Raw genomic sequence first — 27,859 nt, 5'->3', positions numbered from 1 at the left:
TCAAACCACCACGGGAGCGGGCCCCTCCTTCGTGCTCTCGGGAGGAAGTCATTAAATGAAAAAAAAATCACCCCACGACTCCATCCCCGACCCGCAAGTGCCATGTCTGCTATAAAGGGGACAATTTTCACGTTTTCCCTCGCTTACGGCCATACTACCCTGAGAACGCCCGATCTCGTCCGATCTCGGAAGCTAAGCAGGGTCGGGCCTGGTTAGTACTTGGATGGTAGACCGCCTGGGAATACCAGCTGCTGTAAGCTTTTGCACCCACCTCCAATTCTCAACACGATTCACTGCTCTTTCCAAAAATTTTGGCTTTCATTAGTCATTCAACTTTCACTTATCCTGTGGTTTGAAATCGTTTCCTTCACGTTGATTTGACAGATCAACGTCTCTTTGGAATAAAATTAATGTCCAACAGAGGGAGCCGTCTGCACGGGGTCGGTCATGATAGCACTTGGACATGAAACAGCTTGGGATTTCCGCCTGCTGGATGCCTTTCCACCTCCACTGGAAAAGCCCACTTTTGCAACAAACATCAAATACTGCATCTGCGTGCTCGCAGAGGACCGTATGCGAGCCTGACAGGCTGCGCGCTCAAACCACCACGGGAGCGGGCCCCTCCTTCGTGCTCTCGGGAGGAGGTCATTAAATGAAAAAAAAATCACCCCACTACTCCATCCCCGACCCGCAAGTGCCTTGTCTGCTATAAAGGGGACAATTTTCACGTTTTCCCTCGCTTATGGCCATACTACCCTGAGAACGCCCGATCTCGTCCGATCTCGGAAGCTAAGCAGGGTCGGGCCTGGTTAGTACTTGGATGGGAGACCGCCTGGGAATACCAGGTGCTGTAAGCTTTTGCACCCACCTCCAATTCTCAACACGATTCACTGCTCTTTCCAAAAATTTTGGCATTCATTCGTCATTCAACTTTCACTTATCCTGTGGTTTAAAATCGTTTCCTTCACGTTGATTTGACAGATCAACGTCTCTTTGGAATAAAATTAATGTCCAACAGAGGGAGCCGTCTGCACGGGGATCGGTCATGATAGCACTTGGACATGAAACAGCTTGGGATTTCCGCCTGCTGGATGCGTTTGCACCTCCACTGGAAAAGCCCACTTTTGCAACAAACATCAAATACCGCATCTGCGCGCTCGCAGAGGACCGTATGCGAGCCTGACAGGCTGCGCGCTCAAACCACCACGGGAGCAGGCCCCTCCTTCGTGCTCTCGGGAGGAGGTCATTAAATGAAAAAAAAATCACCCCACTACTCCATCCCCGACCCGCAAGTGCCGTGTCTGCTATAAAGGGGACAATTTTCACGTTTTCCCTCGCTTACGGCCATACTACCCTGAGAACGCCCGATCTCGTCCGATCTCGGAAGCTAAGCAGGGTCGGGCCTGGTTAGTACTTGGATGGGAGACCGCCTGGGAATACCAGGTGCTGTAAGCTTTTGCACCCACCTCCAAATCACAACACGATTCACTGCTCTTTCCAAAAATTTTGGCATTCATTCGTCATTCAACTTTCACTTATCCTGTGGTTTGAAATCGTTTCCTTCACGTTGATTTGACAGATCAACGTCTCTTTGGAATAAAATTAATGTCCAACAGAGGGAGCCGTCTGCACGGGGATCGTTCATGATAGCACTTGGACATGAAACAGCTTGGGATTTCCGCCTGCTGGATGCGTTTGCACCTCCACTGGAAAAGCCCACTTTTGCAACAAACATCAAATACCGCATCTGCGCGCTCGCAGAGGACCGTATGCGAGCCTGACAGGCTGCGCGCTCAAACCACCACGGGAGCAGGCCCCTCCTTCGTGCTCTCGGGAGGAGGTCATTAAATGAAAAAAAAATCACCCCACTACTCCATCCCCGACCCGCAAGTGCCGTGTCTGCTATAAAGGGGACAATTTTCACGTTTTCCCTCGCTTACGGCCATACTACCCTGAGAACGCCCGATCTCGTCCGATCTCGGAAGCTAATCAGGGTCGGGCCTGGTTAGTACTTGGATGGGAGACCGCCTGGGAATACCAGGTGCTGTGAGCTTTTGCACCCACCTCCAATTCTCAACACGATTCACTGCTCTTTCCAAAAATTTTGGCATTCATTCGTCATTCAACTTTCACTTATCCTGTGGTTTGAAATCGTTTCCTTCACGTTGATTTGACAGATCAAGTTCTCTTTGGAATAAAATTAATGTCCAACAGAGGGAGCCGTCTGCACGGGGTCGTTCATGATAGCACTTGGACATGAAACAGCTTGGGATTTCCGCCTGCTGGATGCCTTTGCACCTCCACTGGAAAAGCCCACTTTTGCAACAAACATCAAATACTGCATCTGCGTGCTCGCAGAGGACCGTATGCGAGCCTGACAGGCTGCGCGCTCAAACCACCACGGGAGCGGGCCCCTCCTTCGTGCTCTCGGGAGGAGGTCATTAAATGAAAAAAAAATCACCCCACTACTCCATCCCCGACCCGCAAGTGCCTTGTCTGCTATAAAGGGGACAATTTTCACGTTTTCCCTCGCTTACGGCCATACTACCCTGAGAACGCCCGATCTCGTCCGATCTCGGAAGCTAAGCAGGGTCGGGCCTGGTTAGTACTTGGATGGGAGACCGCCTGGGAATACCAGGTGCTGTAAGCTTTTGCACCCACCTCCAATTCTCAACACGATTCACTGCTCTTTCCAAAAATTTTGGCATTCATTCGTCATTCAACTTTCACTTATCCTGTGGTTTAAAATCGTTTCCTTCACGTTGATTTGACAGATCAACGTCTCTTTGGAATAAAATTAATGTCCAACAGAGGGAGCCGTCTGCACGGGAATCGGTAATGATAGCACTTGGACATGAAACAGCTTGGGATTTCCGCCTGCTGGATGCCTATGCACCTCCACTGGAAAAGCCCACTTTTGCAACAGACATCAAGTACAGCCTCTGCGCGCTCGCAGAGGACCGTATGCGAGCCTGACAGGCTGCTCGCTCAAACCACCACGGGAGCGGGCCCCTCCTTTGTGCACTCCGGAGGAGGTTTATTAAATGAAAAAAAATCACCCCACTACTCCACCCCCGACCCAGAAGTGCCCTGTCTGCTATAAAGAGGACAATTTTCGCGTTTTCCCTCGCTTACGGCCATACTACCCTGAGAACGCCCGATCTCGTCCGATCTCGGAAGCTAAGCAGGGTCGGGCCTGGTTAGTACTTGGATGGGAGACCGCCTGGGAATACCAGGTGCTGTAAGCTTTTGCACCCACCTCCAATTCTCAACACGATTCACTGCTCTTTCCAAAAATTTTGGCTTTCATTAGTCATTCAACTTTCACTTATCCTGTGGTTTGAAATCGTTTCCTTCACGTTGATTTGACAGATCAAGTTCTCTTTGGAATAAAATTAATGTCCAACAGAGGGAGCCGTCTGCACGGGGTCGTTCATGATAGCACTTGGACATGAAACAGCTTGGGATTTCCGCCTGCTGGATGCCTTTGCACCTCCACTGGAAAAGCCCACTTTTGCAACAAACATCAAATACTGCATCTGCGTGCTCGCAGAGGACCGTATGCGAGCCTGACAGGCTGCGCGCTCAAACCACCACGGGAGCGGGCCCCTCCTTCGTGCTCTCGGGAGGAGGTCATTAAATGAAAAAAAAATCACCCCACTACTCCATCCCCGACCCGCAAGTGCCGTGTCTGCTATAAAGGGGACAATTTTCACGTTTTCCCTCGCTTACGGCCATACTACCCTGAGAACGCCCGATCTCGTCCGATCTCGGAAGCTAAGCAGGGTCGGGCCTGGTTAGTACTTGGATGGGAGACCGCCTGGAAATACCAGGTGCTGTAAGCTTTTGCACCCACCTCCAATTCTCAACACGATTCACTGCTCTTTCCAAAAATTTTGGCATTCATTCGTCATTCAACTTTCACTTATCCTGTGGTTTAAAATCGTTTCCTTCACGTTGATTTGACAGATCAACGTCTCTTTGGAATAAAATTAATGTCCAACAGAGGGAGCCGTCTGCACGGGAATCGGTAATGATAGCACTTGGACATGAAACAGCTTGGGATTTCCGCCTGCTGGATGCCTATGCACCTCCACTGGAAAAGCCCACTTTTGCAACAGACATCAAGTACAGCCTCTGCGCGCTCGCAGAGGACCGTATGCGAGCCTGACAGGCTGCGCGCTCAAACCACCACGGGAGCGGGCCCCTCCTTTGTGCACTCCGGAGGAGGTTTATTAAATGAAAAAAAATCACCCCACTACTCCACCCCCGACCCAGAAGTGCCCTGTCTGCTATAAAGAGGACAATTTTCGCGTTTTCCCTCGCTTACGGCCATACTACCCTGAGAACGCCTGATCTCGTCCGATCTCGGAAGCTAAGCAGGGTCGGGCCTGGTTAGTACTTGGATGGGAGACCGCCTGGGAATACCAGCTGCTGTAAGCTTTTGCACCCACCTCCAATTCTCAACACGATTCACTCCTCTTTCCAAAAATTTTGGCTTTCATTAGTCATTCAACTTTCACTTATCCTGTGGTTTGAAATCGTTTCCTTCACGTTGATTTGACAGATCAAGTTCTCTTTGGAATAAAATTAATGTCCAACAGAGGGAGCCGTCTGCACGGGGTCGTTCATGATAGCACTTGGACATGAAACAGCTTGGGATTTCCGCCTGCTGGATGCCTTTGCACCTCCACTGGAAAAGCCCACTTTTGCAACAAACATCAAATACTGCATCTGCGTGCTCGCAGAGGACCGTATGCGAGCCTGACAGGCTGCGCGCTCAAACCACCACGGGAGCGGGCCCCTCCTTCGTGCTCTCGGGAGGAGGTCATTAAATGAAAAAAAAATCACCCCACTTCTCCATCCCCGACCCGCAAGTGCCGTGTCTGCTATAAAGGGGACAATTTTCACGTTTTCCCTCGCTTACGGCCATACTACCCTGAGAACGCCCGATCTCGTCCGATCTCGGAAGCTAAGCAGGGTCGGGCCTGGTTAGTACTTGGATGGGAGACCGCCTGGGAATACCAGGTGCTGTAAGCTTTTGCACCCACCTCCAATTCTCAACACGATTCACTGCTCTTTCCAAAAATTTTGGCATTCATTCGTCATTCAACTTTCACTTATCCTGTGGTTTAAAATCGTTTCCTTCACGTTGATTTGACAGATCAACGTCTCTTTGGAATAAAATTAATGTCCAACAGAGGGAGCCGTCTGCACGGGAATCGGTCATGATAGCACTTGGACATGAAACAGCTTGGGATTTCCGCCTGCTGGATGCGTTTGCACCTCCACTGGAAAAGCCCACTTTTGCAACAGACATCAAGTACAGCCTCTGCGCGCTCGCAGAGGACCGTATGCGAGCCTGACAGGCTGCGCGCTCAAACCACCACGGGAGCGGGCCCCTCCTTCGTGCTCTCGGGAGGAGGTCATTAAATGAAAAAAAAATCACCCCACTTCTCCATCCCCGACCCGCAAGTGCCGTGTCTGCTATAAAGGGGACAATTTTCACGTTTTCCCTCGCTTACGGCCATACTACCCTGAGAACGCCCGATCTCGTCCGATCTCGGAAGCTAAGCAGGGTCGGGCCTGGTTAGTACTTGGATGGGAGACCGCCTGGGAATACCAGGTGCTGTAAGCTTTTGCACCCACCTCCAATTCTCAACACGATTCACTGCTCTTTCCAAAAATTTTGGCTTTCATTAGTCATTCAACTTTCACTTATCCTGTGGTTTGAAATCGTTTCCTTCACGTTGATTTGACAGATCAAGTTCTCTTTGGAATAAAATTAATGTCCAACAGAGGGAGCCGTCTGCACGGGGTCGTTCATGATAGCACTTGGACATGAAACAGCTTGGGATTTCCGCCTGCTGGATGCCTTTGCACCTCCACTGGAAAAGCCCACTTTTGCAACAAACATCAAATACTGCATCTGCGTGCTCGCAGAGGACCGTATGCGAGCCTGACAGGCTGCGCGCTCAAACCACCACGGGAGCGGGCCCCTCCTTCGTGCTCTCGGGAGGAGGTCATTAAATGAAAAAAAAATCACCCCACTACTCCATCCCCGACCCGCAAGTGCCGTGTCTGCTATAAAGGGGACAATTTTCACGTTTTCCCTTGCTTACGGCCATACTACCCTGAGAACGCCCGATCTCGTCCGATCTCGGAAGCTAAGCAGGGTCGGGCCTGGTTAGTACTTGGATGGGAGACCGCCTGGGAATACCAGGTGCTGTAAGCTTTTGCACCCACCTCCAATTCTCAACACGATTCACTGCTCTTTCCAAAAATTTTGGCATTCATTCGTCATTCAACTTTCACTTATCCTGTGGTTTAAAATCGTTTCCTTCACGTTGATTTGACAGATCAACGTCTCTTTGGAATAAAATTAATGTCCAACAGAGGGAGCCGTCTGCACGGGAATCGGTAATGATAGCACTTGGACATGAAACAGCTTGGGATTTCCGCCTGCTGGATGCCTATGCACCTCCACTGGAAAAGCCCACTTTTGCAACAGACATCAAGTACAGCCTCTGCGCGCTCGCAGAGGACCGTATGCGAGCCTGACAGGCTGCGCGCTCAAACCACCACGGGAGCGGGCCCCTCCTTTGTGCACTCCGGAGGAGGTTTATTAAATGAAAAAAAATCACCCCACTACTCCACCCCCGACCCAGAAGTGCCCTGTCTGCTATAAAGAGGACAATTTTCGCGTTTTCCCTCGCTTACGGCCATACTACCCTGAGAACGCCCGATCTCGTCCGATCTCGGAAGCTAAGCAGGGTCGGGCCTGGTTAGTACTTGGATGGGAGACCGCCTGGGAATACCAGGTGCTGTAAGCTTTTGCACCCACCTCCAATTCTCAACACGATTCACTGCTCTTTCCAAAAATTTTGGCATTCATTCGTCATTCAACTTTCACTTATCCTGTGGTTTGAAATCGTTTCCTTCACGTTGATTTGACAGATCAACGTCTCTTTGGAATAAAATTAATGTCCAACAGAGGGAGCCGTCTGCACGGGGATCGGTCATGATAGCACTTGGACATGAAACAGCTTGGGATTTCCGCCTGCTGGATGCCTTTGCACCTCCACTGGAAAAGCCCACTTTTGCAACAGACATCAAGTACAGCCTCTGCGCGCTCGCAGAGGACCGTATGCGAGCCTGACAGGCTGCGCGCTCAAACCACCACGGGAGCGGGCCCCTCCTTTGTGCACTCCGGAGGAGGTTTATTAAATGAAAAAAAATCACCCCACTACTCCACCCCCGACCCAGAAGTGCCCTGTCTGCTATAAAGAGGACAATTTTCGCGTTTTCCCTCGCTTACGGCCATACTACCCTGAGAACGCCCGATCTCGTCCGATCTCGGAAGCTAAGCAGGGTCGGGCCTGGTTAGTACTTGGATGGGAGACCGCCTGGGAATACCAGGTGCTGTAAGCTTTTGCACCCACCTCCAATTCTCAACACGATTCACTGCTCTTTCCAAAAATTTTGGCATTCATTCGTCATTCAACTTTCACTTATCCTGTGGTTTGAAATCGTTTCCTTCACGTTGATTTGACAGATCAACGTCTCTTTGGAATAAAATTAATGTCCAACAGAGGGAGCCGTCTGCACGGGGATCGGTCATGATAGCACTTGGACATGAAACAGCTTGGGATTTCCGCCTGCTGGATGCCTTTGCACCTCCACTGGAAAAGCCCACTTTTGCAACAAACATCAAATACCGCATCTGCGCGCTCGCAGAGGACCGAATGCGAGCCTGACAGGCTGCGCGCTCAAACCACCACGGGAGCGGGCCCCTCCTTCGTGCTCTCGGGAGGAGGTCATTAAATGAAAAAAAAATCACCCCACGACTCCATCCCCGACCCGCAAGTGCCATGTCTGCTATAAAGGGGACAATTTTCACGTTTTCCCTCGCTTACGCCCATACTACCCTGAGAACGCCCGATCTCGTCCGATCTCGGAAGCTAAGCAGGGTCGGGCCTGGTTAGTACTTGGATGGGAGACCGCCTGGGAATACCAGCTGCTGTAAGCTTTTGCACCCACCTCCAATTCTCAACACGATTCACTGCTCTTTCCAAAAATTTTGGCTTTCATTAGTCATTCAACTTTCACTTATCCTGTGGTTTGAAATCGTTTCCTTCACGTTGATTTGACAGATCAACGTCTCTTTGGAATAAAATTAATGTCCAACAGAGGGAGCCGTCTGCACGGGGTCGGTCATGATAGCACTTGGACATGAAACAGCTTGGGATTTCCGCCTGCTGGATGCCTTTCCACCTCCACTGGAAAAGCCCACTTTTGCAACAAACATCAAATACTGCATCTGCGTGCTCGCAGAGGACCGTATGCGAGCCTGACAGGCTGCGCGCTCAAACCACCACGGGAGCGGGCCCCTCCTTCGTGCTCTCGGGAGGAGGTCATTAAATGAAAAAAAAATCACCCCACTTCTCCATCCCCGACCCGCAAGTGCCGTGTCTGCTATAAAGGGGACAATTTTCACGTTTTCCCTCGCTTACGGCCATACTACCCTGAGAACGCCCGATCTCGTCCGATCTCGGAAGCTAAGCAGGGTCGGGCCTGGTAAGTACTTGGATGGGAGACCGCCTGGGAATACCAGGTGCTGTAAGCTTTTGCACCCACCTCCAATTCTCAACACGATTCACTGCTCTTTCCAAAAATTTTGGCATTCATTCGTCATTCAACTTTCACTTATCCTGTGGTTTAAAATCGTTTCCTTCACGTTGATTTGACAGATCAACGTCTCTTTGGAATAAAATTAATGTCCAACAGAGGGAGCCGTCTGCACGGGAATCGGTCATGATAGCACTTGGACATGAAACAGCTTGGGATTTCCGCCTGCTGGATGCGTTTGCACCTCCACTGGAAAAGCCCACTTTTGCAACAAACATCAAATACCGCATCTGCGCGCTCGCAGAGGACCGTATGCGAGCCTGACAGGCTGCGCGCTCAAACCACCACGGGAGCAGGCCCCTCCTTCGTGCTCTCGGGAGGAGGTCATTAAATGAAAAAAAAATCACCCCACTACTCCATCCCCGACCCGCAAGTGCCGTGTCTGCTATAAAGGGGACAATTTTCACGTTTTCCCTCGCTTACGGCCATACTACCCTGAGAACGCCCGATCTCGTCCGATCTCGGAAGCTAAGCAGGGTCGGGCCTGGTTAGTACTTGGATGGGAGACCGCCTGGGAATACCAGGTGCTGTAAGCTTTTGCACCCACCTCCAATTCTCAACACGATTCACTGCTCTTTCCAAAAATTTTGGCTTTCATTAGTCATTCAACTTTCACTTATCCTGTGGTTTGAAATCGTTTCCTTCACGTTGATTTGACAGATCAAGTTCTCTTTGGAATAAAATTAATGTCCAACAGAGGGAGCCGTCTGCACGGGGTCGTTCATGATAGCACTTGGACATGAAACAGCTTGGGATTTCCGCCTGCTGGATGCCTTTGCACCTCCACTGGAAAAGCCCACTTTTGCAACAAACATCAAATACTGCATCTGCGTGCTCGCAGAGGACCGTATGCGAGCCTGACAGGCTGCGCGCTCAAACCACCACGGGAGCGGGCCCCTCCTTCGTGCTCTCGGGAGGAGGTCATTAAATGAAAAAAAAATCACCCCACTACTCCATCCCCGACCCGCAAGTGCCGTGTCTGCTATAAAGGGGACAATTTTCACGTTTTCCCTCGCTTACGGCCATACTACCCTGAGAACGCCCGATCTCGTCCGATCTCGGAAGCTAAGCAGGGTCGGGCCTGGTTAGTACTTGGATGGGAGACCGCCTGGGAATACCAGGTGCTGTAAGCTTTTGCACCCACCTCCAATTCTCAACACGATTCACTGCTCTTTCCAAAAATTTTGGCATTCATTCGTCATTCAACTTTCACTTATCCTGTGGTTTAAAATCGTTTCCTTCACGTTGATTTGACAGATCAACGTCTCTTTGGAATAAAATTAATGTCCAACAGAGGGAGCCGTCTGCACGGGAATCGGTAATGATAGCACTTGGACATGAAACAGCTTGGGATTTCCGCCTGCTGGATGCCTATGCACCTCCACTGGAAAAGCCCACTTTTGCAACAGACATCAAGTACAGCCTCTGCGCGCTCGCAGAGGACCGTATGCGAGCCTGACAGGCTGCGCGCTCAAACCACCACGGGAGCGGGCCCCTCCTTTGTGCACTCCGGAGGAGGTTTATTAAATGAAAAAAAAATCACCCCACTACTCCATCCCCGACCCGCAAGTGCCGTGTCTGCTATAAAGGGGACAATTTTCACGTTTTCCCTCGCTTACGGCCATACTACCCTGAGAACGCCCGATCTCGTCCGATCTCGGAAGCTAAGCAGGGTCGGGCCTGGTAAGTACTTGGATGGGAGACCGCCTGGGAATACCAGGTGCTGTAAGCTTTTGCACCCACCTCCAATTCTCAACACGATTCACTGCTCTTTCCAAAAATTTTGGCATTCATTCGTCATTCAACTTTCACTTATCCTGTGGTTTAAAATCGTTTCCTTCACGTTGATTTGACAGATCAACGTCTCTTTGGAATAAAATTAATGTCCAACAGAGGGAGCCGTCTGCACGGGAATCGGTCATGATAGCACTTGGACATGAAACAGCTTGGGATTTCCGCCTGCTGGATGCGTTTGCACCTCCACTGGAAAAGCCCACTTTTGCAACAAACATCAAATACCGCATCTGCGCGCTCGCAGAGGACCGTATGCGAGCCTGACAGGCTGCGCGCTCAAACCACCACGGGAGCAGGCCCCTCCTTCGTGCTCTCGGGAGGAGGTCATTAAATGAAAAAAAAATCACCCCACTACTCCATCCCCGACCCGCAAGTGCCGTGTCTGCTATAAAGGGGACAATTTTCACGTTTTCCCTCGCTTACGGCCATACTACCCTGAGAACGCCCGATCTCGTCCGATCTCGGAAGCTAAGCAGGGTCGGGCCTGGTTAGTACTTGGATGGGAGACCGCCTGGGAATACCAGGTGCTGTAAGCTTTTGCACCCACCTCCAATTCTCAACACGATTCACTGCTCTTTCCAAAAATTTTGGCTTTCATTAGTCATTCAACTTTCACTTATCCTGTGGTTTGAAATCGTTTCCTTCACGTTGATTTGACAGATCAAGTTCTCTTTGGAATAAAATTAATGTCCAACAGAGGGAGCCGTCTGCACGGGGTCGTTCATGATAGCACTTGGACATGAAACAGCTTGGGATTTCCGCCTGCTGGATGCCTTTGCACCTCCACTGGAAAAGCCCACTTTTGCAACAAACATCAAATACTGCATCTGCGTGCTCGCAGAGGACCGTATGCGAGCCTGACAGGCTGCGCGCTCAAACCACCACGGGAGCGGGCCCCTCCTTCGTGCTCTCGGGAGGAGGTCATTAAATGAAAAAAAAATCACCCCACTACTCCATCCCCGACCCGCAAGTGCCGTGTCTGCTATAAAGGGGACAATTTTCACGTTTTCCCTCGCTTACGGCCATACTACCCTGAGAACGCCCGATCTCGTCCGATCTCGGAAGCTAAGCAGGGTCGGGCCTGGTTAGTACTTGGATGGGAGACCGCCTGGGAATACCAGGTGCTGTAAGCTTTTGCACCCACCTCCAATTCTCAACACGATTCACTGCTCTTTCCAAAAATTTTGGCATTCATTCGTCATTCAACTTTCACTTATCCTGTGGTTTAAAATCGTTTCCTTCACGTTGATTTGACAGATCAACGTCTCTTTGGAATAAAATTAATGTCCAACAGAGGGAGCCGTCTGCACGGGAATCGGTAATGATAGCACTTGGACATGAAACAGCTTGGGATTTCCGCCTGCTGGATGCCTATGCACCTCCACTGGAAAAGCCCACTTTTGCAACAGACATCAAGTACAGCCTCTGCGCGCTCGCAGAGGACCGTATGCGAGCCTGACAGGCTGCGCGCTCAAACCACCACGGGAGCGGGCCCCTCCTTTGTGCACTCCGGAGGAGGTTTATTAAATGAAAAAAAATCACCCCACTACTCCACCCCCGACCCAGAAGTGCCCTGTCTGCTATAAAGAGGACAATTTTCGCGTTTTCCCTCGCTTACGGCCATACTACCCTGAGAACGCCCGATCTCGTCCGATCTCGGAAGCTAAGCAGGGTCGGGCCTGGTTAGTACTTGGATGGGAGACCGCCTGGGAATACCAGGTGCTGTAAGCTTTTGCACCCACCTCCAATTCTCAACACGATTCACTGCTCTTTCCAAAAATTTTGGCATTCATTCGTCATTCAACTTTCACTTATCCTGTGGTTTGAAATCGTTTCCTTCACGTTGATTTGACAGATCAACGTCTCTTTGGAATAAAATTAATGTCCAACAGAGGGAGCCGTCTGCACGGGGATCGGTCATGATAGCACTTGGACATGAAACAGCTTGGGATTTCCGCCTGCTGGATGCCTTTGCACCTCCACTGGAAAAGCCCACTTTTGCAACAAACATCAAATACCGCATCTGCGCGCTCGCAGAGGACCGAATGCGAGCCTGACAGGCTGCGGGCTCAAACCACCACGGGAGCGGGCCCCTCCTTCGTGCTCTCGGGAGGAGGTCATTAAATGAAAAAAAAATCACCCCACTACTCCATCCCCGACCCGCAAGTGCCTTGTCTGCTATAAAGGGGACAATTTTCACGTTTTCCCTCGCTTATGGCCATACTACCCTGAGAACGCCAGATCTCGTCCGATCTCGGAAGCTAAGCAGGGTCGGGCCTGGTTAGTACTTGGATGGGAGACCGCCTGGGAATACCAGGTGCTGTAAGCTTTTGCACCCACCTCCAATTCTCAACACGATTCACTGCTCTTTCCAAAAATTTTGGCATTCATTCGTCATTCAACTTTCACTTATCCTGTGGTTTAAAATCGTTTCCTTCACGTTGATTTGACAGATCAACGTCTCTTTGGAATAAAATTAATGTCCAACAGAGGGAGCCGTCTGCACGGGGTCGGTCATGATAGCACTTGGACATGAAACAGCTTGGGATTTCCGCCTGCTGGATGCCTTTCCACCTCCACTGGAAAAGCCCACTTTTGCAACAAACATCAAATACTGCATCTGCGTGCTCGCAGAGGACCGTATGCGAGCCTGACAGGCTGCGCGCTCAAACCACCACGGGAGCGGGCCCCTCCTTCGTGCTCTCGGGAGGAGGTCATTAAATGAAAAAAAAATCACCCCACTACTCCATCCCCGACCCGCAAGTGCCTTGTCTGCTATAAAGGGGACAATTTTCACGTTTTCCCTCGCTTATGGCCATACTACCCTGAGAACGCCCGATCTCGTCCGATCTCGGAAGCTAAGCAGGGTCGGGCCTGGTTAGTACTTGGATGGGAGACCGCCTGGGAATACCAGGTGCTGTAAGCTTTTGCACCCACCTCCAATTCTCAACACGATTCACTGCTCTTTCCAAAAATTTTGGCATTCATTCGTCATTCAACTTTCACTTATCCTGTGGTTTAAAATCGTTTCCTTCACGTTGATTTGACAGATCAACGTCTCTTTGGAATAAAATTAATGTCCAACAGAGGGAGCCGTCTGCACGGGGATCGGTCATGATAGCACTTGGACATGAAACAGCTTGGGATTTCCGCCTGCTGGATGCGTTTGCACCTCCACTGGAAAAGCCCACTTTTGCAACAAACATCAAATACCGCATCTGCGCGCTCGCAGAGGACCGTATGCGAGCCTGACAGGCTGCGCGCTCAAACCACCACGGGAGCAGGCCCCTCCTTCGTGCTCTCGGGAGGAGGTCATTAAATGAAAAAAAAATCACCCCACTACTCCATCCCCGACCCAGAAGTGCCCTGTCTGCTATAAAGAGGATAATTTTCGCGTTTTCCCTCGCTTACGGCCATACTACCCTGAGAACACCCGATCTCGTCTGATCTCGGAAGCTAAGCAGGGTAGGGCCTGGTTAGTACTTGGATGGGAGACCGCCTGGGAATACCAGGTGCTGTAAGCTTTTGCACCCACCTCCAATTCACAACACGATTCACTGCTCTTTCCAAAAATTTTGGCATTCATTCGTCATTCAACTTTCACTTATCCTGTGGTTTGAAATCGTTTCCTTCACGTTGATTTGACAGATCAACGTCTCTTTGGAATAAAATTAATGTCCAACAGAGGGAGCCGTCAGCACGGGGATCGGTCATGATAGCACTTGGACATGAAGCAGCTTGGGATTTCCGCCTGCTGGATACCTTTGCACCTCCACTGGAAAAGCCCACTTTTGCAACAAACATCAAATACTGCATCTGCGTGCTCGCAGAGGACCGTATGCGAGCCTGACAGGCTGCGCGCTCAAACCACCACGGGAGCGGGCCCCTCCTTCGTGCTCTCGGGAGGAGGTCATTAAATGAAAAAAAAATCACCCCACGACTCCATCCCCGACCCGCAAGTGCCATGTCTGCTATAAAGGGGACAATTTTCACGTTTTCCCTCGCTTACGGCCATACTACCCTGAGAACGCCCGATCTCGTCCGATCTCGGAAGCTAAGCAGGGTCGGGCCTGGTTAGTACTTGGATGGGAGACCGCCTGGGAATACCAGCTGCTGTAAGCTTTTGCACCCACCTCCAATTCTCAACACGATTCACTGCTCTTTCCAAAAATTTTGGCTTTCATTAGTCATTCAACTTTCACTTATCCTGTGGTTTGAAATCGTTTCCTTCACGTTGATTTGACAGATCAACGTCTCTTTGGAATAAAATTAATGTCCAACAGAGGGAGCCGTCTGCACGGGGTCGGTCATGATAGCACTTGGACATGAAACAGCTTGGGATTTCCGCCTGCTGGATGCCTTTCCACCTCCACTGGAAAAGCCCACTTTTGCAACAAACATCAAATACTGCATCTGCGTGCTCGCAGAGGACCGTATGCGAGCCTGACAGGCTGCGCGCTCAAACCACCACGGGAGCGGGCCCCTCCTTCGTGCTCTCGGGAGGAGGTCATTAAATGAAAAAAAAATCACCCCACTACTCCATCCCCGACCCGCAAGTGCCTTGTCTGCTATAAAGGGGACAATTTTCACGTTTTCCCTCGCTTATGGCCATACTACCCTGAGAACGCCCGATCTCGTCCGATCTCGGAAGCTAAGCAGGGTCGGGCCTGGTTAGTACTTGGATGGGAGACCGCCTGGGAATACCAGGTGCTGTAAGCTTTTGCACCCACATCCAATTCTCAACACGATTCACTGCTCTTTCCAAAAAATTTGGCATTCATTCGTCATTCAACTTTCACTTATCCTGTGGTTTGAAATCGTTTCCTTCACGTTGATTTGACAGATCAACGTCTCTTTGGAATAAAATTAATGTCCAACAGAGGGAGCCGTCTGCACGGGGATCGGTCATGATAGCACTTGGACATGAAACAGCTTGGGATTTCCGCCTGCTGGATGCCTTTGCACCTCCACTGGAAAAGCCCACTTTTGCAACAAACATCAAATACCGCATCTGCGCGCTCGCAGAGGACCGAATGCGAGCCTGACAGGCTGCGGGCTCAAACCACCACGGGAGCGGGCCCCTCCTTCGTGCTCTCGGGAGGAGGTCATTAAATGAAAAAAAAATCACCCCACTACTCCATCCCCGACCCGCAAGTGCCTTGTCTGCTATAAAGGGGACAATTTTCACGTTTTCCCTCGCTTATGGCCATACTACCCTGAGAACGCCAGATCTCGTCCGATCTCGGAAGCTAAGCAGGGTCGGGCCTGGTTAGTACTTGGATGGGAGACCGCCTGGGAATACCAGGTGCTGTAAGCTTTTGCACCCACCTCCAATTCTCAACACGATTCACTGCTCTTTCCAAAAATTTTGGCATTCATTCGTCATTCAACTTTCACTTATCCTGTGGTTTAAAATCGTTTCCTTCACGTTGATTTGACAGATCAACGTCTCTTTGGAATAAAATTAATGTCCAACAGAGGGAGCCGTCTGCACGGGGTCGGTCATGGTAGCACTTGGACATGAAACAGCTTGGGATTTCCGCCTGCTGGATGCCTTTCCACCTCCACTGGAAAAGCCCACTTTTGCAACAAACATCAAATACTGCATCTGCGTGCTCGCAGAGGACCGTATGCGAGCCTGACAGGCTGCGCGCTCAAACCACCACGGGAGCGGGCCCCTCCTTCGTGCTCTCGGGAGGAGGTCATTAAATGAAAAAAAAATCACCCCACTACTCCATCCCCGACCCGCAAGTGCCTTGTCTGCTATAAAGGGGACAATTTTCACGTTTTCCCTCGCTTATGGCCATACTACCCTGAGAACGCCCGATCTCGTCCGATCTCGGAAGCTAAGCAGGGTCGGGCCTGGTTAGTACTTGGATGGGAGACCGCCTGGGAATACCAGGTGCTGTAAGCTTTTGCACCCACCTCCAATTCTCAACACGATTCACTGCTCTTTCCAAAAATTTTGGCATTCATTCGTCATTCAACTTTCACTTATCCTGTGGTTTAAAATCGTTTCCTTCACGTTGATTTGACAGATCAACGTCTCTTTGGAATAAAATTAATGTCCAACAGAGGGAGCCGTCTGCACGGGGATCGGTCATGATAGCACTTGGACATGAAACAGCTTGGGATTTCCGCCTGCTGGATGCGTTTGCACCTCCACTGGAAAAGCCCACTTTTGCAACAAACATCAAATACCGCATCTGCGCGCTCGCAGAGGACCGTATGCGAGCCTGACAGGCTGCGCGCTCAAACCACCACGGGAGCAGGCCCCTCCTTCGTGCTCTCGGGAGGAGGTCATTAAATGAAAAAAAAATCACCCCACTACTCCATCCCCGACCCAGAAGTGCCCTGTCTGCTATAAAGAGGATAATTTTCGCGTTTTCCCTCGCTTACGGCCATACTACCCTGAGAACACCCGATCTCGTCTGATCTCGGAAGCTAAGCAGGGTAGGGCCTGGTTAGTACTTGGATGGGAGACCGCCTGGGAATACCAGGTGCTGTAAGCTTTTGCACCCACCTCCAATTCACAACACGATTCACTGCTCTTTCCAAAAATTTTGGCATTCATTCGTCATTCAACTTTCACTTATCCTGTGGTTTGAAATCGTTTCCTTCACGTTGATTTGACAGATCAACGTCTCTTTGGAATAAAATTAATGTCCAACAGAGGGAGCCGTCAGCACGGGGATCGGTCATGATAGCACTTGGACATGAAGCAGCTTGGGATTTCCGCCTGCTGGATACCTTTGCACCTCCACTGGAAAAGCCCACTTTTGCAACAAACATCAAATACTGCATCTGCGTGCTCGCAGAGGACCGTATGCGAGCCTGACAGGCTGCGCGCTCAAACCACCACGGGAGCGGGCCCCTCCTTCGTGCTCTCGGGAGGAGGTCATTAAATGAAAAAAAAATCACCCCACGACTCCATCCCCGACCCGCAAGTGCCATGTCTGCTATAAAGGGGACAATTTTCACGTTTTCCCTCGCTTACGGCCATACTACCCTGAGAACGCCCGATCTCGTCCGATCTCGGAAGCTAAGCAGGGTCGGGCCTGGTTAGTACTTGGATGGGAGACCGCCTGGGAATACCAGCTGCTGTAAGCTTTTGCACCCACCTCCAATTCTCAACACGATTCACTGCTCTTTCCAAAAATTTTGGCTTTCATTACTCATTCAACTTTCACTTATCCTGTGGTTTGAAATCGTTTCCTTCACGTTGATTTGACAGATCAACGTCTCTTTGGAATAAAATTAATGTCCAACAGAGGGAGCCGTCTGCACGGGGTCGGTCATGATAGCACTTGGACATGAAACAGCTTGGGATTTCCGCCTGCTGGATGCCTTTCCACCTCCACTGGAAAAGCCCACTTTTGCAACAAACATCAAATACTGCATCTGCGTGCTCGCAGAGGACCGTATGCGAGCCTGACAGGCTGCGCGCTCAAACCACCACGGGAGCGGGCCCCTCCTTCGTGCTCTCGGGAGGAGGTCATTAAATGAAAAAAAAATCACCCCACTACTCCATCCCCGACCCGCAAGTGCCTTGTCTGCTATAAAGGGGACAATTTTCACGTTTTCCCTCGCTTATGGCCATACTACCCTGAGAACGCCCGATCTCGTCCGATCTCGGAAGCTAAGCAGGGTCGGGCCTGGTTAGTACTTGGATGGGAGACCGCCTGGGAATACCAGGTGCTGTAAGCTTTTGCACCCACCTCCAATTCTCAACACGATTCACTGCTCTTTCCAAAAATTTTGGCATTCATTCGTCATTCAACTTTCACTTATCCTGTGGTTTAAAATCGTTTCCTTCACGTTGATTTGACAGATCAACGTCTCTTTGGAATAAAATTAATGTCCAACAGAGGGAGCCGTCTGCACGGGGTCGGTCATGATAGCACTTGGACATGAAACAGCTTGGGATTTCCGCCTGCTGGATGCCTTTCCACCTCCACTGGAAAAGCCCACTTTTGCAACAAACATCAAATACTGCATCTGCGTGCTCGCAGAGGACCGTATGCGAGCCTGACAGGCTGCGCGCTCAAACCACCACGGGAGCGGGCCCCTCCTTCGTGCTCTCGGGAGGAGGTCATTAAATGAAAAAAAAATCACCCCACTACTCCATCCCCGACCCGCAAGTGCCTTGTCTGCTATAAAGGGGACAATTTTCACGTTTTCCCTCGCTTATGGCCATACTACCCTGAGAACGCCCGATCTCGTCCGATCTCGGAAGCTAAGCAGGGTCGGGCCTGGTTAGTACTTGGATGGGAGACCGCCTGGGAATACCAGGTGCTGTAAGCTTTTGCACCCACCTCCAATTCTCAACACGATTCACTGCTCTTTCCAAAAATTTTGGCATTCATTCGTCATTCAACTTTCACTTATCCTGTGGTTTAAAATCGTTTCCTTCACGTTGATTTGACAGATCAACGTCTCTTTGGAATAAAATTAATGTCCAACAGAGGGAGCCGTCTGCACGGGGATCGGTCATGATAGCACTTGGACATGAAACAGCTTGGGATTTCCGCCTGCTGGATGCGTTTGCACCTCCACTGGAAAAGCCCACTTTTGCAACAAACATCAAATACCGCATCTGCGCGCTCGCAGAGGACCGTATGCGAGCCTGACAGGCTGCGCGCTCAAACCACCACGGGAGCAGGCCCCTCCTTCGTGCTCTCGGGAGGAGGTCATTAAATGAAAAAAAAATCACCCCACTACTCCATCCCCGACCCAGAAGTGCCCTGTCTGCTATAAAGAGGATAATTTTCGCGTTTTCCCTCGCTTACGGCCATACTGCCCTGAGAACACCCGATCTCGTCTGATCTCGGAAGCTAAGCAGGGTAGGGCCTGGTTAGTACTTGGATGGGAGACCGCCTGGGAATACCAGGTGCTGTAAGCTTTTGCACCCACCTCCAATTCACAACACGATTCACTGCTCTTTCCAAAAATTTTGGCATTCATTCGTCATTCAACTTTCACTTATCCTGTGGTTTGAAATCGTTTCCTTCACGTTGATTTGACAGATCAACGTCTCTTTGGAATAAAATTAATGTCCAACAGAGGGAGCCGTCTGCACGGGGTCGTTCATGATAGCACTTGGACATGAAACAGCTTGGGATTTCCGCCTGCTGGATGCCTTTGCACCTCCACTGGAAAAGCCCACTTTTGCAACAAACATCAAATACTGCATCTGCGTGCTCGCAGAGGACCGTATGCGAGCCTGACAGGCTGCGCGCTCAAACCACCACGGGAGCGGGCCCCTCCTTCGTGCTCTCGGGAGGAGGTCATTAAATGAAAAAAAAATCACCCCACTACTCCATCCCCGACCCGCAAGTGCCGTGTCTGCTATAAAGGGGACAATTTTCACGTTTTCCCTCGCTTACGGCCATACTACCCTGAGAACGCCCGATCTCGTCCGATCTCGGAAGCTAAGCAGGGTCGGTCCTGGTTAGTACTTGGATGGGAGACCGCCTGGGAATACCAGGTGCTGTAAGCTTTTGCACCCACCTCCAATTCTCAACACGATTCACTGCTCTTTCCAAAAATTTTGGCATTCATTCGTCATTCAACTTTCACTTATCCTGTGGTTTAAAATCGTTTCCTTCACGTTGATTTGACAGATCAACGTCTCTTTGGAATAAAATTAATGTCCAACAGAGGGAGCCGTCTGCACGGGAATCGGTAATGATAGCACTTGGACATGAAACAGCTTGGGATTTCCGCCTGCTGGATGCCTATGCACCTCCACTGGAAAAGCCCACTTTTGCAACAGACATCAAGTACAGCCTCTGCGCGCTCGCAGAGGACCGTATGCGAGCCTGACAGGCTGCGCGCTCAAACCACCACGGGAGCGGGCCCCTCCTTTGTGCACTCCGGAGGAGGTTTATTAAATGAAAAAAAATCACCCCACTACTCCACCCCCGACCCAGAAGTGCCCTGTCTGCTATAAAGAGGACAATTTTCGCGTTTTCCCTCGCTTACGGCCATACTACCCTGAGAACGCCCGATCTCGTCCGATCTCGGAAGCTAAGCAGGGTCGGGCCTGGTTAGTACTTGGATGGGAGACCGCCTGGGAATACCAGGTGCTGTAAGCTTTTGCACCCACCTCCAAATCACAACACGATTCACTGCTCTTTCCAAAAATTTTGGCATTCATTCGTCATTCAACTTTCACTTATCCTGTGGTTTAAAATCGTTTCCTTCACGTTGATTTGACAGATCAACGTCTCTTTGGAATAAAATTAATGTCCAACAGAGGGAGCCGTCTGCACGGGGATCGGTCATGATAGCACTTGGACATGAAACAGCTTGGGATTTCCGCCTGCTGGATGCGTTTGCACCTCCACTGGAAAAGCCCACTTTTGCAACAAACATCAAATACCGCATCTGCGCGCTCGCAGAGGACCGTATGCGAGCCTGACAGGCTGCGCGCTCAAACCACCACGGGAGCAGGCCCCTCCTTCGTGCTCTCGGGAGGAGGTCATTAAATGAAAAAAAAATCACCCCACTACTCCATCCCCGACCCGCAAGTGCCGTGTCTGCTATAAAGGGGACAATTTTCACGTTTTCCCTCGCTTACGGCCATACTACCCTGAGAACGCCCGATCTCGTCCGATCTCGGAAGCTAAGCAGGGTCGGGCCTGTTTAGTACTTGGATGGGAGACCGCCTGGGAATACCAGGTGCTGTAAGCTTTTGCACCCACCTCCAATTCTCAACACGATTCACTGCTCTTTCCAAAAATTTTGGCTTTCATTAGTCATTCAACTTTCACTTATCCTGTGGTTTGAAATCGTTTCCTTCACGTTGATTTGACAGATCAAGTTCTCTTTGGAATAAAATTAATGTCCAACAGAGGGAGCCGTCTGCACGGGGTCGTTCATGATAGCACTTGGACATGAAACAGCTTGGGATTTCCGCCTGCTGGATGCCTTTGCACCTCCACTGGAAAAGCCCACTTTTGCAACAAACATCAAATACTGCATCTGCGTGCTCGCAGAGGACCGTATGCGAGCCTGACAGGCTGCGCGCTCAAACCACCACGGGAGCGGGCCCCTCCTTCGTGCTCTCGGGAGGAGGTCATTAAATGAAAAAAAAATCACCCCACTACTCCATCCCCGACCCGCAAGTGCCGTGTCTGCTATAAAGGGGACAATTTTCACGTTTTCCCTCGCTTACGGCCATACTACCCTGAGAACGCCCGATCTCGTCCGATCTCGGAAGCTAAGCAGGGTCGGGCCTGGTTAGTACTTGGATGGGAGACCGCCTGGGAATACCAGGTGCTGTAAGCTTTTGCACCCACCTCCAATTCTCAACACGATTCACTGCTCTTTCCAAAAATTTTGGCTTTCATTAGTCATTCAACTTTCACTTATCCTGTGGTTTGAAATCGTTTCCTTCACGTTGATTTGACAGATCAAGTTCTCTTTGGAATAAAATTAATGTCCAACAGAGGGAGCCGTCTGCACGGGGTCGTTCATGATAGCACTTGGACATGAAACAGCTTGGGATTTCCGCCTGCTGGATGCCTTTGCACCTCCACTGGAAAAGCCCACTTTTGCAACAAACATCAAATACTGCATCTGCGTGCTCGCAGAGGACCGTATGCGAGCCTGACAGGCTGCGCGCTCAAACCACCACGGGAGCGGGCCCCTCCTTCGTGCTCTCGGGAGGAGGTCATTAAATGAAAAAAAAATCACCCCACTACTCCATCCCCGACCCGCAAGTGCCGTGTCTGCTATAAAGGGGACAATTTTCACGTTTTCCCTCGCTTACGGCCATACTACCCTGAGAACGCCCGATCTCGTCCGATCTCGGAAGCTAAGCAGGGTCGGGCCTGGTTAGTACTTGGATGGGAGACCGCCTGGGAATACCAGGTGCTGTAAGCTTTTGCACCCACCTCCAATTCTCAACACGATTCACTGCTCTTTCCAAAAATTTTGGCATTCATTCGTCATTCAACTTTCACTTATCCTGTGGTTTAAAATCGTTTCCTTCACGTTGATTTGACAGATCAACGTCTCTTTGGAATAAAATTAATGTCCAACAGAGGGAGCCGTCTGCACGGGAATCGGTAATGATAGCACTTGGACATGAAACAGCTTGGGATTTCCGCCTGCTGGATGCCTATGCACCTCCACTGGAAAAGCCCACTTTTGCAACAGACATCAAGTACAGCCTCTGCGCGCTCGCAGAGGACCGTATGCGAGCCTGACAGGCTGCGCGCTCAAACCACCACGGGAGCGGGCCCCTCCTTTGTGCACTCCGGAGGAGGTTTATTAAATGAAAAAAAATCACCCCACTACTCCACCCCGACCCAGAAGTGCCCTGTCTGCTATAAAGAGGACAATTTTCGCGTTTTCCCTCGCTTACGGCCATACTACCCTGAGAACGCCCGATCTCGTCCGATCTCGGAAGCTAAGCAGGGTCGGGCCTGGTTAGTACTTGGATGGGAGACCGCCTGGGAATACCAGGTGCTGTAAGCTTTTGCACCCACCTCCAAATCACAACACGATTCACTGCTCTTTCCAAAAATTTTGGCATTCATTCGTCATTCAACTTTCACTTATCCTGTGGTTTAAAATCGTTTCCTTCACGTTGATTTGACAGATCAACGTCTCTTTGGAATAAAATTAATGTCCAACAGAGGGAGCCGTCTGCACGGGGATCGGTCATGATAGCACTTGGACATGAAACAGCTTGGGATTTCCGCCTGCTGGATGCGTTTGCACCTCCACTGGAAAAGCCCACTTTTGCAACAAACATCAAATACCGCATCTGCGCGCTCGCAGAGGACCGTATGCGAGCCTGACAGGCTGCGCGCTCAAACCACCACGGGAGCAGGCCCCTCCTTCGTGCTCTCGGGAGGAGGTCATTAAATGAAAAAAAAATCACCCCACTACTCCATCCCCGACCCGCAAGTGCCGTGTCTGCTATAAAGGGGACAATTTTCACGTTTTCCCTCGCTTACGGCCATACTACCCTGAGAACGCCCGATCTCGTCCGATCTCGGAAGCTAAGCAGGGTCGGGCCTGGTTAGTACTTGGATGGGAGACCGCCTGGGAATACCAGGTGCTGTAAGCTTTTGCACCCACCTCCAATTCTCAACACGATTCACTGCTCTTTCCAAAAATTTTGGCTTTCATTAGTCATTCAACTTTCACTTATCCTGTGGTTTGAAATCGTTTCCTTCACGTTGATTTGACAGATCAAGTTCTCTTTGGAATAAAATTAATGTCCAACAGAGGGAGCCGTCTGCACGGGGTCGTTCATGATAGCACTTGGACATGAAACAGCTTGGGATTTCCGCCTGCTGGATGCCTTTGCACCTCCACTGGAAAAGCCCACTTTTGCAACAAACATCAAATACTGCATCTGCGTGCTCGCAGAGGACCGTATGCGAGCCTGACAGGCTGCGCGCTCAAACCACCACGGGAGCGGGCCCCTCCTTCGTGCTCTCGGGAGGAGGTCATTAAATGAAAAAAAAATCACCACACTACTCCATCCCCTACCCGCAAGTGCCTTGTCTGCTATAAAGGGGACAATTTTCACGTTTTCCCTCGCTTACGGCCATACTACCCTGAGAACGCCCGATCTCGTCCGATCTCGGAAGCTAAGCAGGGTCGGGCCTGGTTAGTACTTGGATGGGAGACCGCCTGGGAATACCAGGTGCTGTAAGCTTTTGCACCCACCTCCAAATCACAACACGATTCACTGCTCTTTCCAAAAATTTTGGCATTCATTCGTCATTCAACTTTCACTTATCCTGTGGTTTGAAATCGTTTCCTTCACGTTGATTTGACAGATCAACGTCTCTTTGGAATAAAATTAATGTCCAACAGAGGGAGCCGTCAGCACGGGGATCGGTCATGATAGCACTTGGACATGAAGCAGCTTGGGATTTCCGCCTGCTGGATACCTTTGCACCTCCACTGGAAAAGCCCACTTTTGCAACAAACATCAAATACTGCATCTGCGTGCTCGCAGAGGACCGTATGCGAGCCTGACAGGCTGCGCGCTCAAACCACCACGGGAGCGGGCCCCTCCTTCGTGCTCTCGGGAGGAGGTCATTAAATGAAAAAAAAATCACCCCACTACTCCATCCCCGACCCGCAAGTGCCGTGTCTGCTATAAAGGGGACAATTTTCACGTTTTCCCTCGCTTACGGCCATACTACCCTGAGAACGCCCGATCTCGTCCGATCTCGGAAGCTAAGCAGGGTCGGGCCTGGTTAGTACTTGGATGGGAGACCGCCTGGGAATACCAGGTGCTGTAAGCTTTTGCACCCACCTCCAATTCTCAACACGATTCACTGCTCTTTCCAAAAATTTTGGCTTTCATTAGTCATTCAACTTTCACTTATCCTGTGGTTTGAAATCGTTTCCTTCACGTTGATTTGACAGATCAAGTTCTCTTTGGAATAAAATTAATGTCCAACAGAGGGAGCCGTCTGCACGGGGTCGTTCATGATAGCACTTGGACATGAAACAGCTTGGGATTTCCGCCTGCTGGATGCCTTTGCACCTCCACTGGAAAAGCCCACTTTTGCAACAAACATCAAATACTGCATCTGCGTGCTCGCAGAGGACCGTATGCGAGCCTGACAGGCTGCGCGCTCAAACCACCACGGGAGCGGGCCCCTCCTTCGTGCTCTCGGGAGGAGGTCATTAAATGAAAAAAAAATCACCCCACTACTCCATCCCCGACCCGCAAGTGCCGTGTCTGCTATAAAGGGGATAATTTTCGCGTTTTCCCTCGCTTACGGCCATACTACCCTGAGAACACCCGATCTCGTCTGATCTCGGAAGCTAAGCAGGGTAGGGCCTGGTTAGTACTTGGATGGGAGACCGCCTGGGAATACCAGGTGCTGTAAGCTTTTGCACCCACCTCCAATTCACAACACGATTCACTGCTCTTTCCAAAAATTTTGGCATTCATTCGTCATTCAACTTTCACTTATCCTGTGGTTTGAAATCGTTTCCTTCACGTTGATTTGACAGATCAACGTCTCTTTGGAATAAAATTAATGTCCAACAGAGGGAGCCGTCTGCACGGGGATCGGTCATGATAGCACTTGGACATGAAGCAGCTTGGGATTTCCGCCTGCTGGATGCCTTTGCACCTCCACTGGAAAAGCCCACTTTTGCAACAAACATCAAATACTGCATCTGCGTGCTCGCAGAGGACCGTATGCGAGCCTGACAGGCTGCGCGCTCAAACCACCACGGGAGCGGGCCCCTCCTTCGTGCTCTCGGGAGGAGGTCATGAAATGAAAAAAAAATCACCCCACTACTCCATCCCCGACCCGCAAGTGCCTTGTCTGCTATAAAGGGGACAATTTTCGCGTTTTCCCTCGCTTATGGCCATACTACCCTGAGAACGCCCGATCTAGTCCGATCTCGGAAGCTAAGCAGGGTCGGGCCTGGTTAGTACTTGGATGGGAGACCACCTGGGAATACCAGGTGCTCTAAGCTTTTGCACCCACCTCCAATTCTCAACACGATTCACTGCTCTTTCCAAAAATTTTGGCTTTCATTAGTCAGTCAACTATCACTTATCCTGTGGTTTGAAATCGTTTCCTTCACGTTGATTTGACAGATCAACGTCTCTTTGGAATAAAATTAATGTCCGACAGAGGGAGCCGTCTGCACGGGGTCGGTCATGATAGCACTTGGACATGAAACAGCTTGGGATTTCCGCCTGCTGGATGCCTTTGCACCTCCACTGGAAAAGCCCACTTTTGCAACAAACATCAAATACTGCATCTGCGTGCTCGCAGAGGACCATATGCGAGCCTGACAGGCTGCGCGCTCAAACCACCACGGGAGCGGGCCCCTCCTTCGTGCTCTCGGGAGGAGGTCATTAAATGAAAAAAAAATCACCACACTACTCCATCCCCTACCCGCAAGTGCCTTGTCTGCTATAAAGGGGACAATTTTCACGTTTTCCCTCGCTTACGGCCATACTACCCTGAGAACGCCCGATCTCGTCCGATCTCGGAAGCTAAGCAGGGTCGGGCCTGGTTAGTACTTGGATGGGAGACCGCCTGGGAATACCAGGTGCTGTAAGCTTTTGCACCCACCTCCAAATCACAACACGATTCACTGCTCTTTCCAAAAATTTTGGCATTCATTCGTCATTCAACTTTCACTTATCCTGTGGTTTGAAATCGTTTCCTTCACGTTGATTTGACAGATCAACGTCTCTTTGGAATACAATTAATGTCCAACAGAGGGAGCCGTCAGCACGGGGATCGGTCATGATAGCACTTGGACATGAAGCAGCTTGGGATTTCCGCCTGCTGGATACCTTTGCACCTCCACTGGAAAAGCCCACTTTTGCAACAAACATCAAATACTGCATCTGCGTGCTCGCAGAGGACCGTATGCGAGCCTGACAGGCTGCGCGCTCAAACCACCACGGGAGCGGGCCCCTCCTTCGTGCTCTCGGGAGGAGGTCATTAAATGAAAAAAAAATCACCCCACTACTCCATCCCCGACCCGCAAGTGCCGTGTCTGCTATAAAGGGGACAATTTTCACGTTTTCCCTCGCTTACGGCCATACTACCCTGAGAACGCCCGATCTCGTCCGATCTCGGAAGCTAAGCAGGGTCGGGCCTGGTTAGTACTTGGATGGGAGACCGCCTGGGAATACCAGGTGCTGTAAGCTTTTGCACCCACCTCCAATTCTCAACACGATTCACTGCTCTTTCCAAAAATTTTGGCTTTCATTAGTCATTCAACTTTCACTTATCCTGTGGTTTGAAATCGTTTCCTTCACGTTGATTTGACAGATCAAGTTCTCTTTGGAATAAAATTAATGTCCAACAGAGGGAGCCGTCTGCACGGGGATCGGTCATGATAGCACTTGGACATGAAACAGCTTGGGATTTCCGCCTGCAAGATGCCTTTGCACCTCCACTGGAAAAGCCCACTTTTGCAACAAACATCAAATACCGCATCTGCGCGCTCGCAGAGGACCGAATGCGAGCCTGACAGGCTGCGCGCTCAAACCACCACGGGAGCGGGCCCCTCCTTCGTGCTCTCGGGAGGAGGTCATTAAATGAAAAAAAAATCACCCCACGACTCCATCCCCGACCCGCAAGTGCCATGTCTGCTATAAAGGGGATAATTTTCGCGTTTTCCCTCGCTTATGGCCATACTACCCTGAGAACACCCGATCTCGTCTGATCTCGGAAGCTAAGCAGGGTAGGGCCTGGTTAGTACTTGGATGGGAGACCGCCTGGGAATACCAGGTGCTGTAAGCTTTTGCACCCACCTCCAATTCACAACACGATTCACTGCTCTTTCCAAAAATTTTGGCATTCATTCGTCATTCAACTTTCACTTATCCTGTGGTTTGAAATCGTTTCCTTCA

General features: G+C 50.5%; 47 non-coding genes across 47 annotated transcripts; all 47 read left to right on the top strand.

The window, feature by feature from the left end:
* The first annotated feature begins 141 nt into the window (after window positions 1-141).
* LOC127615261 (5S ribosomal RNA) lies at window positions 142-260 on the top strand. The gene has a single exon (XR_007966866.1). It is a non-coding gene; the product is annotated as a 5S ribosomal RNA (ribosomal RNA).
* Window positions 261-738: 478 nt separating this feature from the next.
* On the top strand, window positions 739-857 carry LOC127613033 (5S ribosomal RNA). The gene has a single exon (XR_007966052.1). It is a non-coding gene; the product is annotated as a 5S ribosomal RNA (ribosomal RNA).
* Window positions 858-1,336: 479 nt separating this feature from the next.
* LOC127611544 (5S ribosomal RNA) lies at window positions 1,337-1,455 on the top strand. Its single transcript, XR_007965363.1, has one exon. It is a non-coding gene; the product is annotated as a 5S ribosomal RNA (ribosomal RNA).
* A 479-nt stretch (window positions 1,456-1,934) lies between these two features.
* LOC127614499 (5S ribosomal RNA) lies at window positions 1,935-2,053 on the top strand. The gene has a single exon (XR_007966569.1). It is a non-coding gene; the product is annotated as a 5S ribosomal RNA (ribosomal RNA).
* A 478-nt stretch (window positions 2,054-2,531) lies between these two features.
* LOC127611539 (5S ribosomal RNA) lies at window positions 2,532-2,650 on the top strand. Its single transcript, XR_007965362.1, has one exon. It is a non-coding gene; the product is annotated as a 5S ribosomal RNA (ribosomal RNA).
* A 479-nt stretch (window positions 2,651-3,129) lies between these two features.
* LOC127611534 (5S ribosomal RNA) lies at window positions 3,130-3,248 on the top strand. Its single transcript, XR_007965361.1, has one exon. It is a non-coding gene; the product is annotated as a 5S ribosomal RNA (ribosomal RNA).
* Window positions 3,249-3,726: 478 nt separating this feature from the next.
* On the top strand, window positions 3,727-3,845 carry LOC127613890 (5S ribosomal RNA). The gene has a single exon (XR_007966359.1). It is a non-coding gene; the product is annotated as a 5S ribosomal RNA (ribosomal RNA).
* A 479-nt stretch (window positions 3,846-4,324) lies between these two features.
* LOC127615227 (5S ribosomal RNA) lies at window positions 4,325-4,443 on the top strand. The gene has a single exon (XR_007966853.1). It is a non-coding gene; the product is annotated as a 5S ribosomal RNA (ribosomal RNA).
* A 478-nt stretch (window positions 4,444-4,921) lies between these two features.
* On the top strand, window positions 4,922-5,040 carry LOC127611523 (5S ribosomal RNA). The gene has a single exon (XR_007965359.1). It is a non-coding gene; the product is annotated as a 5S ribosomal RNA (ribosomal RNA).
* A 479-nt stretch (window positions 5,041-5,519) lies between these two features.
* On the top strand, window positions 5,520-5,638 carry LOC127611520 (5S ribosomal RNA). The gene has a single exon (XR_007965357.1). It is a non-coding gene; the product is annotated as a 5S ribosomal RNA (ribosomal RNA).
* Window positions 5,639-6,116: 478 nt separating this feature from the next.
* Window positions 6,117-6,235, top strand: LOC127611518 (5S ribosomal RNA). The gene has a single exon (XR_007965356.1). It is a non-coding gene; the product is annotated as a 5S ribosomal RNA (ribosomal RNA).
* Window positions 6,236-6,714: 479 nt separating this feature from the next.
* Window positions 6,715-6,833, top strand: LOC127611516 (5S ribosomal RNA). The gene has a single exon (XR_007965354.1). It is a non-coding gene; the product is annotated as a 5S ribosomal RNA (ribosomal RNA).
* A 479-nt stretch (window positions 6,834-7,312) lies between these two features.
* On the top strand, window positions 7,313-7,431 carry LOC127611510 (5S ribosomal RNA). The gene has a single exon (XR_007965353.1). It is a non-coding gene; the product is annotated as a 5S ribosomal RNA (ribosomal RNA).
* Window positions 7,432-7,910: 479 nt separating this feature from the next.
* On the top strand, window positions 7,911-8,029 carry LOC127615719 (5S ribosomal RNA). The gene has a single exon (XR_007966946.1). It is a non-coding gene; the product is annotated as a 5S ribosomal RNA (ribosomal RNA).
* Window positions 8,030-8,507: 478 nt separating this feature from the next.
* LOC127612807 (5S ribosomal RNA) lies at window positions 8,508-8,626 on the top strand. The gene has a single exon (XR_007965957.1). It is a non-coding gene; the product is annotated as a 5S ribosomal RNA (ribosomal RNA).
* A 479-nt stretch (window positions 8,627-9,105) lies between these two features.
* On the top strand, window positions 9,106-9,224 carry LOC127611503 (5S ribosomal RNA). Its single transcript, XR_007965345.1, has one exon. It is a non-coding gene; the product is annotated as a 5S ribosomal RNA (ribosomal RNA).
* Window positions 9,225-9,702: 478 nt separating this feature from the next.
* On the top strand, window positions 9,703-9,821 carry LOC127611496 (5S ribosomal RNA). The gene has a single exon (XR_007965338.1). It is a non-coding gene; the product is annotated as a 5S ribosomal RNA (ribosomal RNA).
* Window positions 9,822-10,301: 480 nt separating this feature from the next.
* LOC127612797 (5S ribosomal RNA) lies at window positions 10,302-10,420 on the top strand. Its single transcript, XR_007965951.1, has one exon. It is a non-coding gene; the product is annotated as a 5S ribosomal RNA (ribosomal RNA).
* A 479-nt stretch (window positions 10,421-10,899) lies between these two features.
* On the top strand, window positions 10,900-11,018 carry LOC127611488 (5S ribosomal RNA). Its single transcript, XR_007965337.1, has one exon. It is a non-coding gene; the product is annotated as a 5S ribosomal RNA (ribosomal RNA).
* A 478-nt stretch (window positions 11,019-11,496) lies between these two features.
* Window positions 11,497-11,615, top strand: LOC127611483 (5S ribosomal RNA). Its single transcript, XR_007965336.1, has one exon. It is a non-coding gene; the product is annotated as a 5S ribosomal RNA (ribosomal RNA).
* A 479-nt stretch (window positions 11,616-12,094) lies between these two features.
* On the top strand, window positions 12,095-12,213 carry LOC127611481 (5S ribosomal RNA). Its single transcript, XR_007965335.1, has one exon. It is a non-coding gene; the product is annotated as a 5S ribosomal RNA (ribosomal RNA).
* Window positions 12,214-12,692: 479 nt separating this feature from the next.
* Window positions 12,693-12,811, top strand: LOC127614634 (5S ribosomal RNA). Its single transcript, XR_007966656.1, has one exon. It is a non-coding gene; the product is annotated as a 5S ribosomal RNA (ribosomal RNA).
* Window positions 12,812-13,289: 478 nt separating this feature from the next.
* LOC127613026 (5S ribosomal RNA) lies at window positions 13,290-13,408 on the top strand. The gene has a single exon (XR_007966041.1). It is a non-coding gene; the product is annotated as a 5S ribosomal RNA (ribosomal RNA).
* Window positions 13,409-13,887: 479 nt separating this feature from the next.
* On the top strand, window positions 13,888-14,006 carry LOC127587796 (5S ribosomal RNA). Its single transcript, XR_007958858.1, has one exon. It is a non-coding gene; the product is annotated as a 5S ribosomal RNA (ribosomal RNA).
* Window positions 14,007-14,485: 479 nt separating this feature from the next.
* Window positions 14,486-14,604, top strand: LOC127614898 (5S ribosomal RNA). The gene has a single exon (XR_007966735.1). It is a non-coding gene; the product is annotated as a 5S ribosomal RNA (ribosomal RNA).
* Window positions 14,605-15,082: 478 nt separating this feature from the next.
* On the top strand, window positions 15,083-15,201 carry LOC127613020 (5S ribosomal RNA). The gene has a single exon (XR_007966040.1). It is a non-coding gene; the product is annotated as a 5S ribosomal RNA (ribosomal RNA).
* A 479-nt stretch (window positions 15,202-15,680) lies between these two features.
* LOC127614630 (5S ribosomal RNA) lies at window positions 15,681-15,799 on the top strand. Its single transcript, XR_007966655.1, has one exon. It is a non-coding gene; the product is annotated as a 5S ribosomal RNA (ribosomal RNA).
* A 478-nt stretch (window positions 15,800-16,277) lies between these two features.
* LOC127613015 (5S ribosomal RNA) lies at window positions 16,278-16,396 on the top strand. The gene has a single exon (XR_007966039.1). It is a non-coding gene; the product is annotated as a 5S ribosomal RNA (ribosomal RNA).
* Window positions 16,397-16,875: 479 nt separating this feature from the next.
* LOC127587749 (5S ribosomal RNA) lies at window positions 16,876-16,994 on the top strand. The gene has a single exon (XR_007958839.1). It is a non-coding gene; the product is annotated as a 5S ribosomal RNA (ribosomal RNA).
* A 479-nt stretch (window positions 16,995-17,473) lies between these two features.
* Window positions 17,474-17,592, top strand: LOC127614890 (5S ribosomal RNA). Its single transcript, XR_007966732.1, has one exon. It is a non-coding gene; the product is annotated as a 5S ribosomal RNA (ribosomal RNA).
* A 478-nt stretch (window positions 17,593-18,070) lies between these two features.
* LOC127613008 (5S ribosomal RNA) lies at window positions 18,071-18,189 on the top strand. Its single transcript, XR_007966038.1, has one exon. It is a non-coding gene; the product is annotated as a 5S ribosomal RNA (ribosomal RNA).
* Window positions 18,190-18,667: 478 nt separating this feature from the next.
* Window positions 18,668-18,786, top strand: LOC127613003 (5S ribosomal RNA). The gene has a single exon (XR_007966037.1). It is a non-coding gene; the product is annotated as a 5S ribosomal RNA (ribosomal RNA).
* Window positions 18,787-19,265: 479 nt separating this feature from the next.
* LOC127588431 (5S ribosomal RNA) lies at window positions 19,266-19,384 on the top strand. Its single transcript, XR_007959078.1, has one exon. It is a non-coding gene; the product is annotated as a 5S ribosomal RNA (ribosomal RNA).
* Window positions 19,385-19,862: 478 nt separating this feature from the next.
* Window positions 19,863-19,981, top strand: LOC127613868 (5S ribosomal RNA). The gene has a single exon (XR_007966349.1). It is a non-coding gene; the product is annotated as a 5S ribosomal RNA (ribosomal RNA).
* Window positions 19,982-20,460: 479 nt separating this feature from the next.
* On the top strand, window positions 20,461-20,579 carry LOC127611470 (5S ribosomal RNA). Its single transcript, XR_007965332.1, has one exon. It is a non-coding gene; the product is annotated as a 5S ribosomal RNA (ribosomal RNA).
* A 479-nt stretch (window positions 20,580-21,058) lies between these two features.
* Window positions 21,059-21,177, top strand: LOC127613443 (5S ribosomal RNA). Its single transcript, XR_007966190.1, has one exon. It is a non-coding gene; the product is annotated as a 5S ribosomal RNA (ribosomal RNA).
* A 478-nt stretch (window positions 21,178-21,655) lies between these two features.
* Window positions 21,656-21,774, top strand: LOC127611464 (5S ribosomal RNA). The gene has a single exon (XR_007965331.1). It is a non-coding gene; the product is annotated as a 5S ribosomal RNA (ribosomal RNA).
* A 478-nt stretch (window positions 21,775-22,252) lies between these two features.
* Window positions 22,253-22,371, top strand: LOC127611459 (5S ribosomal RNA). The gene has a single exon (XR_007965330.1). It is a non-coding gene; the product is annotated as a 5S ribosomal RNA (ribosomal RNA).
* Window positions 22,372-22,849: 478 nt separating this feature from the next.
* LOC127611455 (5S ribosomal RNA) lies at window positions 22,850-22,968 on the top strand. The gene has a single exon (XR_007965329.1). It is a non-coding gene; the product is annotated as a 5S ribosomal RNA (ribosomal RNA).
* A 479-nt stretch (window positions 22,969-23,447) lies between these two features.
* On the top strand, window positions 23,448-23,566 carry LOC127611451 (5S ribosomal RNA). The gene has a single exon (XR_007965328.1). It is a non-coding gene; the product is annotated as a 5S ribosomal RNA (ribosomal RNA).
* A 478-nt stretch (window positions 23,567-24,044) lies between these two features.
* LOC127611446 (5S ribosomal RNA) lies at window positions 24,045-24,163 on the top strand. Its single transcript, XR_007965326.1, has one exon. It is a non-coding gene; the product is annotated as a 5S ribosomal RNA (ribosomal RNA).
* Window positions 24,164-24,642: 479 nt separating this feature from the next.
* On the top strand, window positions 24,643-24,761 carry LOC127611440 (5S ribosomal RNA). Its single transcript, XR_007965325.1, has one exon. It is a non-coding gene; the product is annotated as a 5S ribosomal RNA (ribosomal RNA).
* A 478-nt stretch (window positions 24,762-25,239) lies between these two features.
* On the top strand, window positions 25,240-25,358 carry LOC127587649 (5S ribosomal RNA). Its single transcript, XR_007958818.1, has one exon. It is a non-coding gene; the product is annotated as a 5S ribosomal RNA (ribosomal RNA).
* A 479-nt stretch (window positions 25,359-25,837) lies between these two features.
* Window positions 25,838-25,956, top strand: LOC127615318 (5S ribosomal RNA). Its single transcript, XR_007966886.1, has one exon. It is a non-coding gene; the product is annotated as a 5S ribosomal RNA (ribosomal RNA).
* Window positions 25,957-26,434: 478 nt separating this feature from the next.
* On the top strand, window positions 26,435-26,553 carry LOC127611434 (5S ribosomal RNA). The gene has a single exon (XR_007965323.1). It is a non-coding gene; the product is annotated as a 5S ribosomal RNA (ribosomal RNA).
* Window positions 26,554-27,032: 479 nt separating this feature from the next.
* LOC127611427 (5S ribosomal RNA) lies at window positions 27,033-27,151 on the top strand. Its single transcript, XR_007965322.1, has one exon. It is a non-coding gene; the product is annotated as a 5S ribosomal RNA (ribosomal RNA).
* Window positions 27,152-27,630: 479 nt separating this feature from the next.
* On the top strand, window positions 27,631-27,749 carry LOC127588917 (5S ribosomal RNA). The gene has a single exon (XR_007959231.1). It is a non-coding gene; the product is annotated as a 5S ribosomal RNA (ribosomal RNA).
* The last annotated feature ends 110 nt before the right edge of the window (window positions 27,750-27,859 follow it).

The sequence above is a fragment of the Hippocampus zosterae genome, chromosome 1 (assembly GCF_025434085.1).
Source record: "Hippocampus zosterae strain Florida chromosome 1, ASM2543408v3, whole genome shotgun sequence".
In the NCBI taxonomy this organism is placed as follows: Eukaryota; Metazoa; Chordata; class Actinopteri; order Syngnathiformes; family Syngnathidae; genus Hippocampus; species Hippocampus zosterae.
The sequence above is the reverse complement of the archived record's forward strand: the minus strand, read 5'-3'. Positions and strand labels throughout refer to the sequence as shown.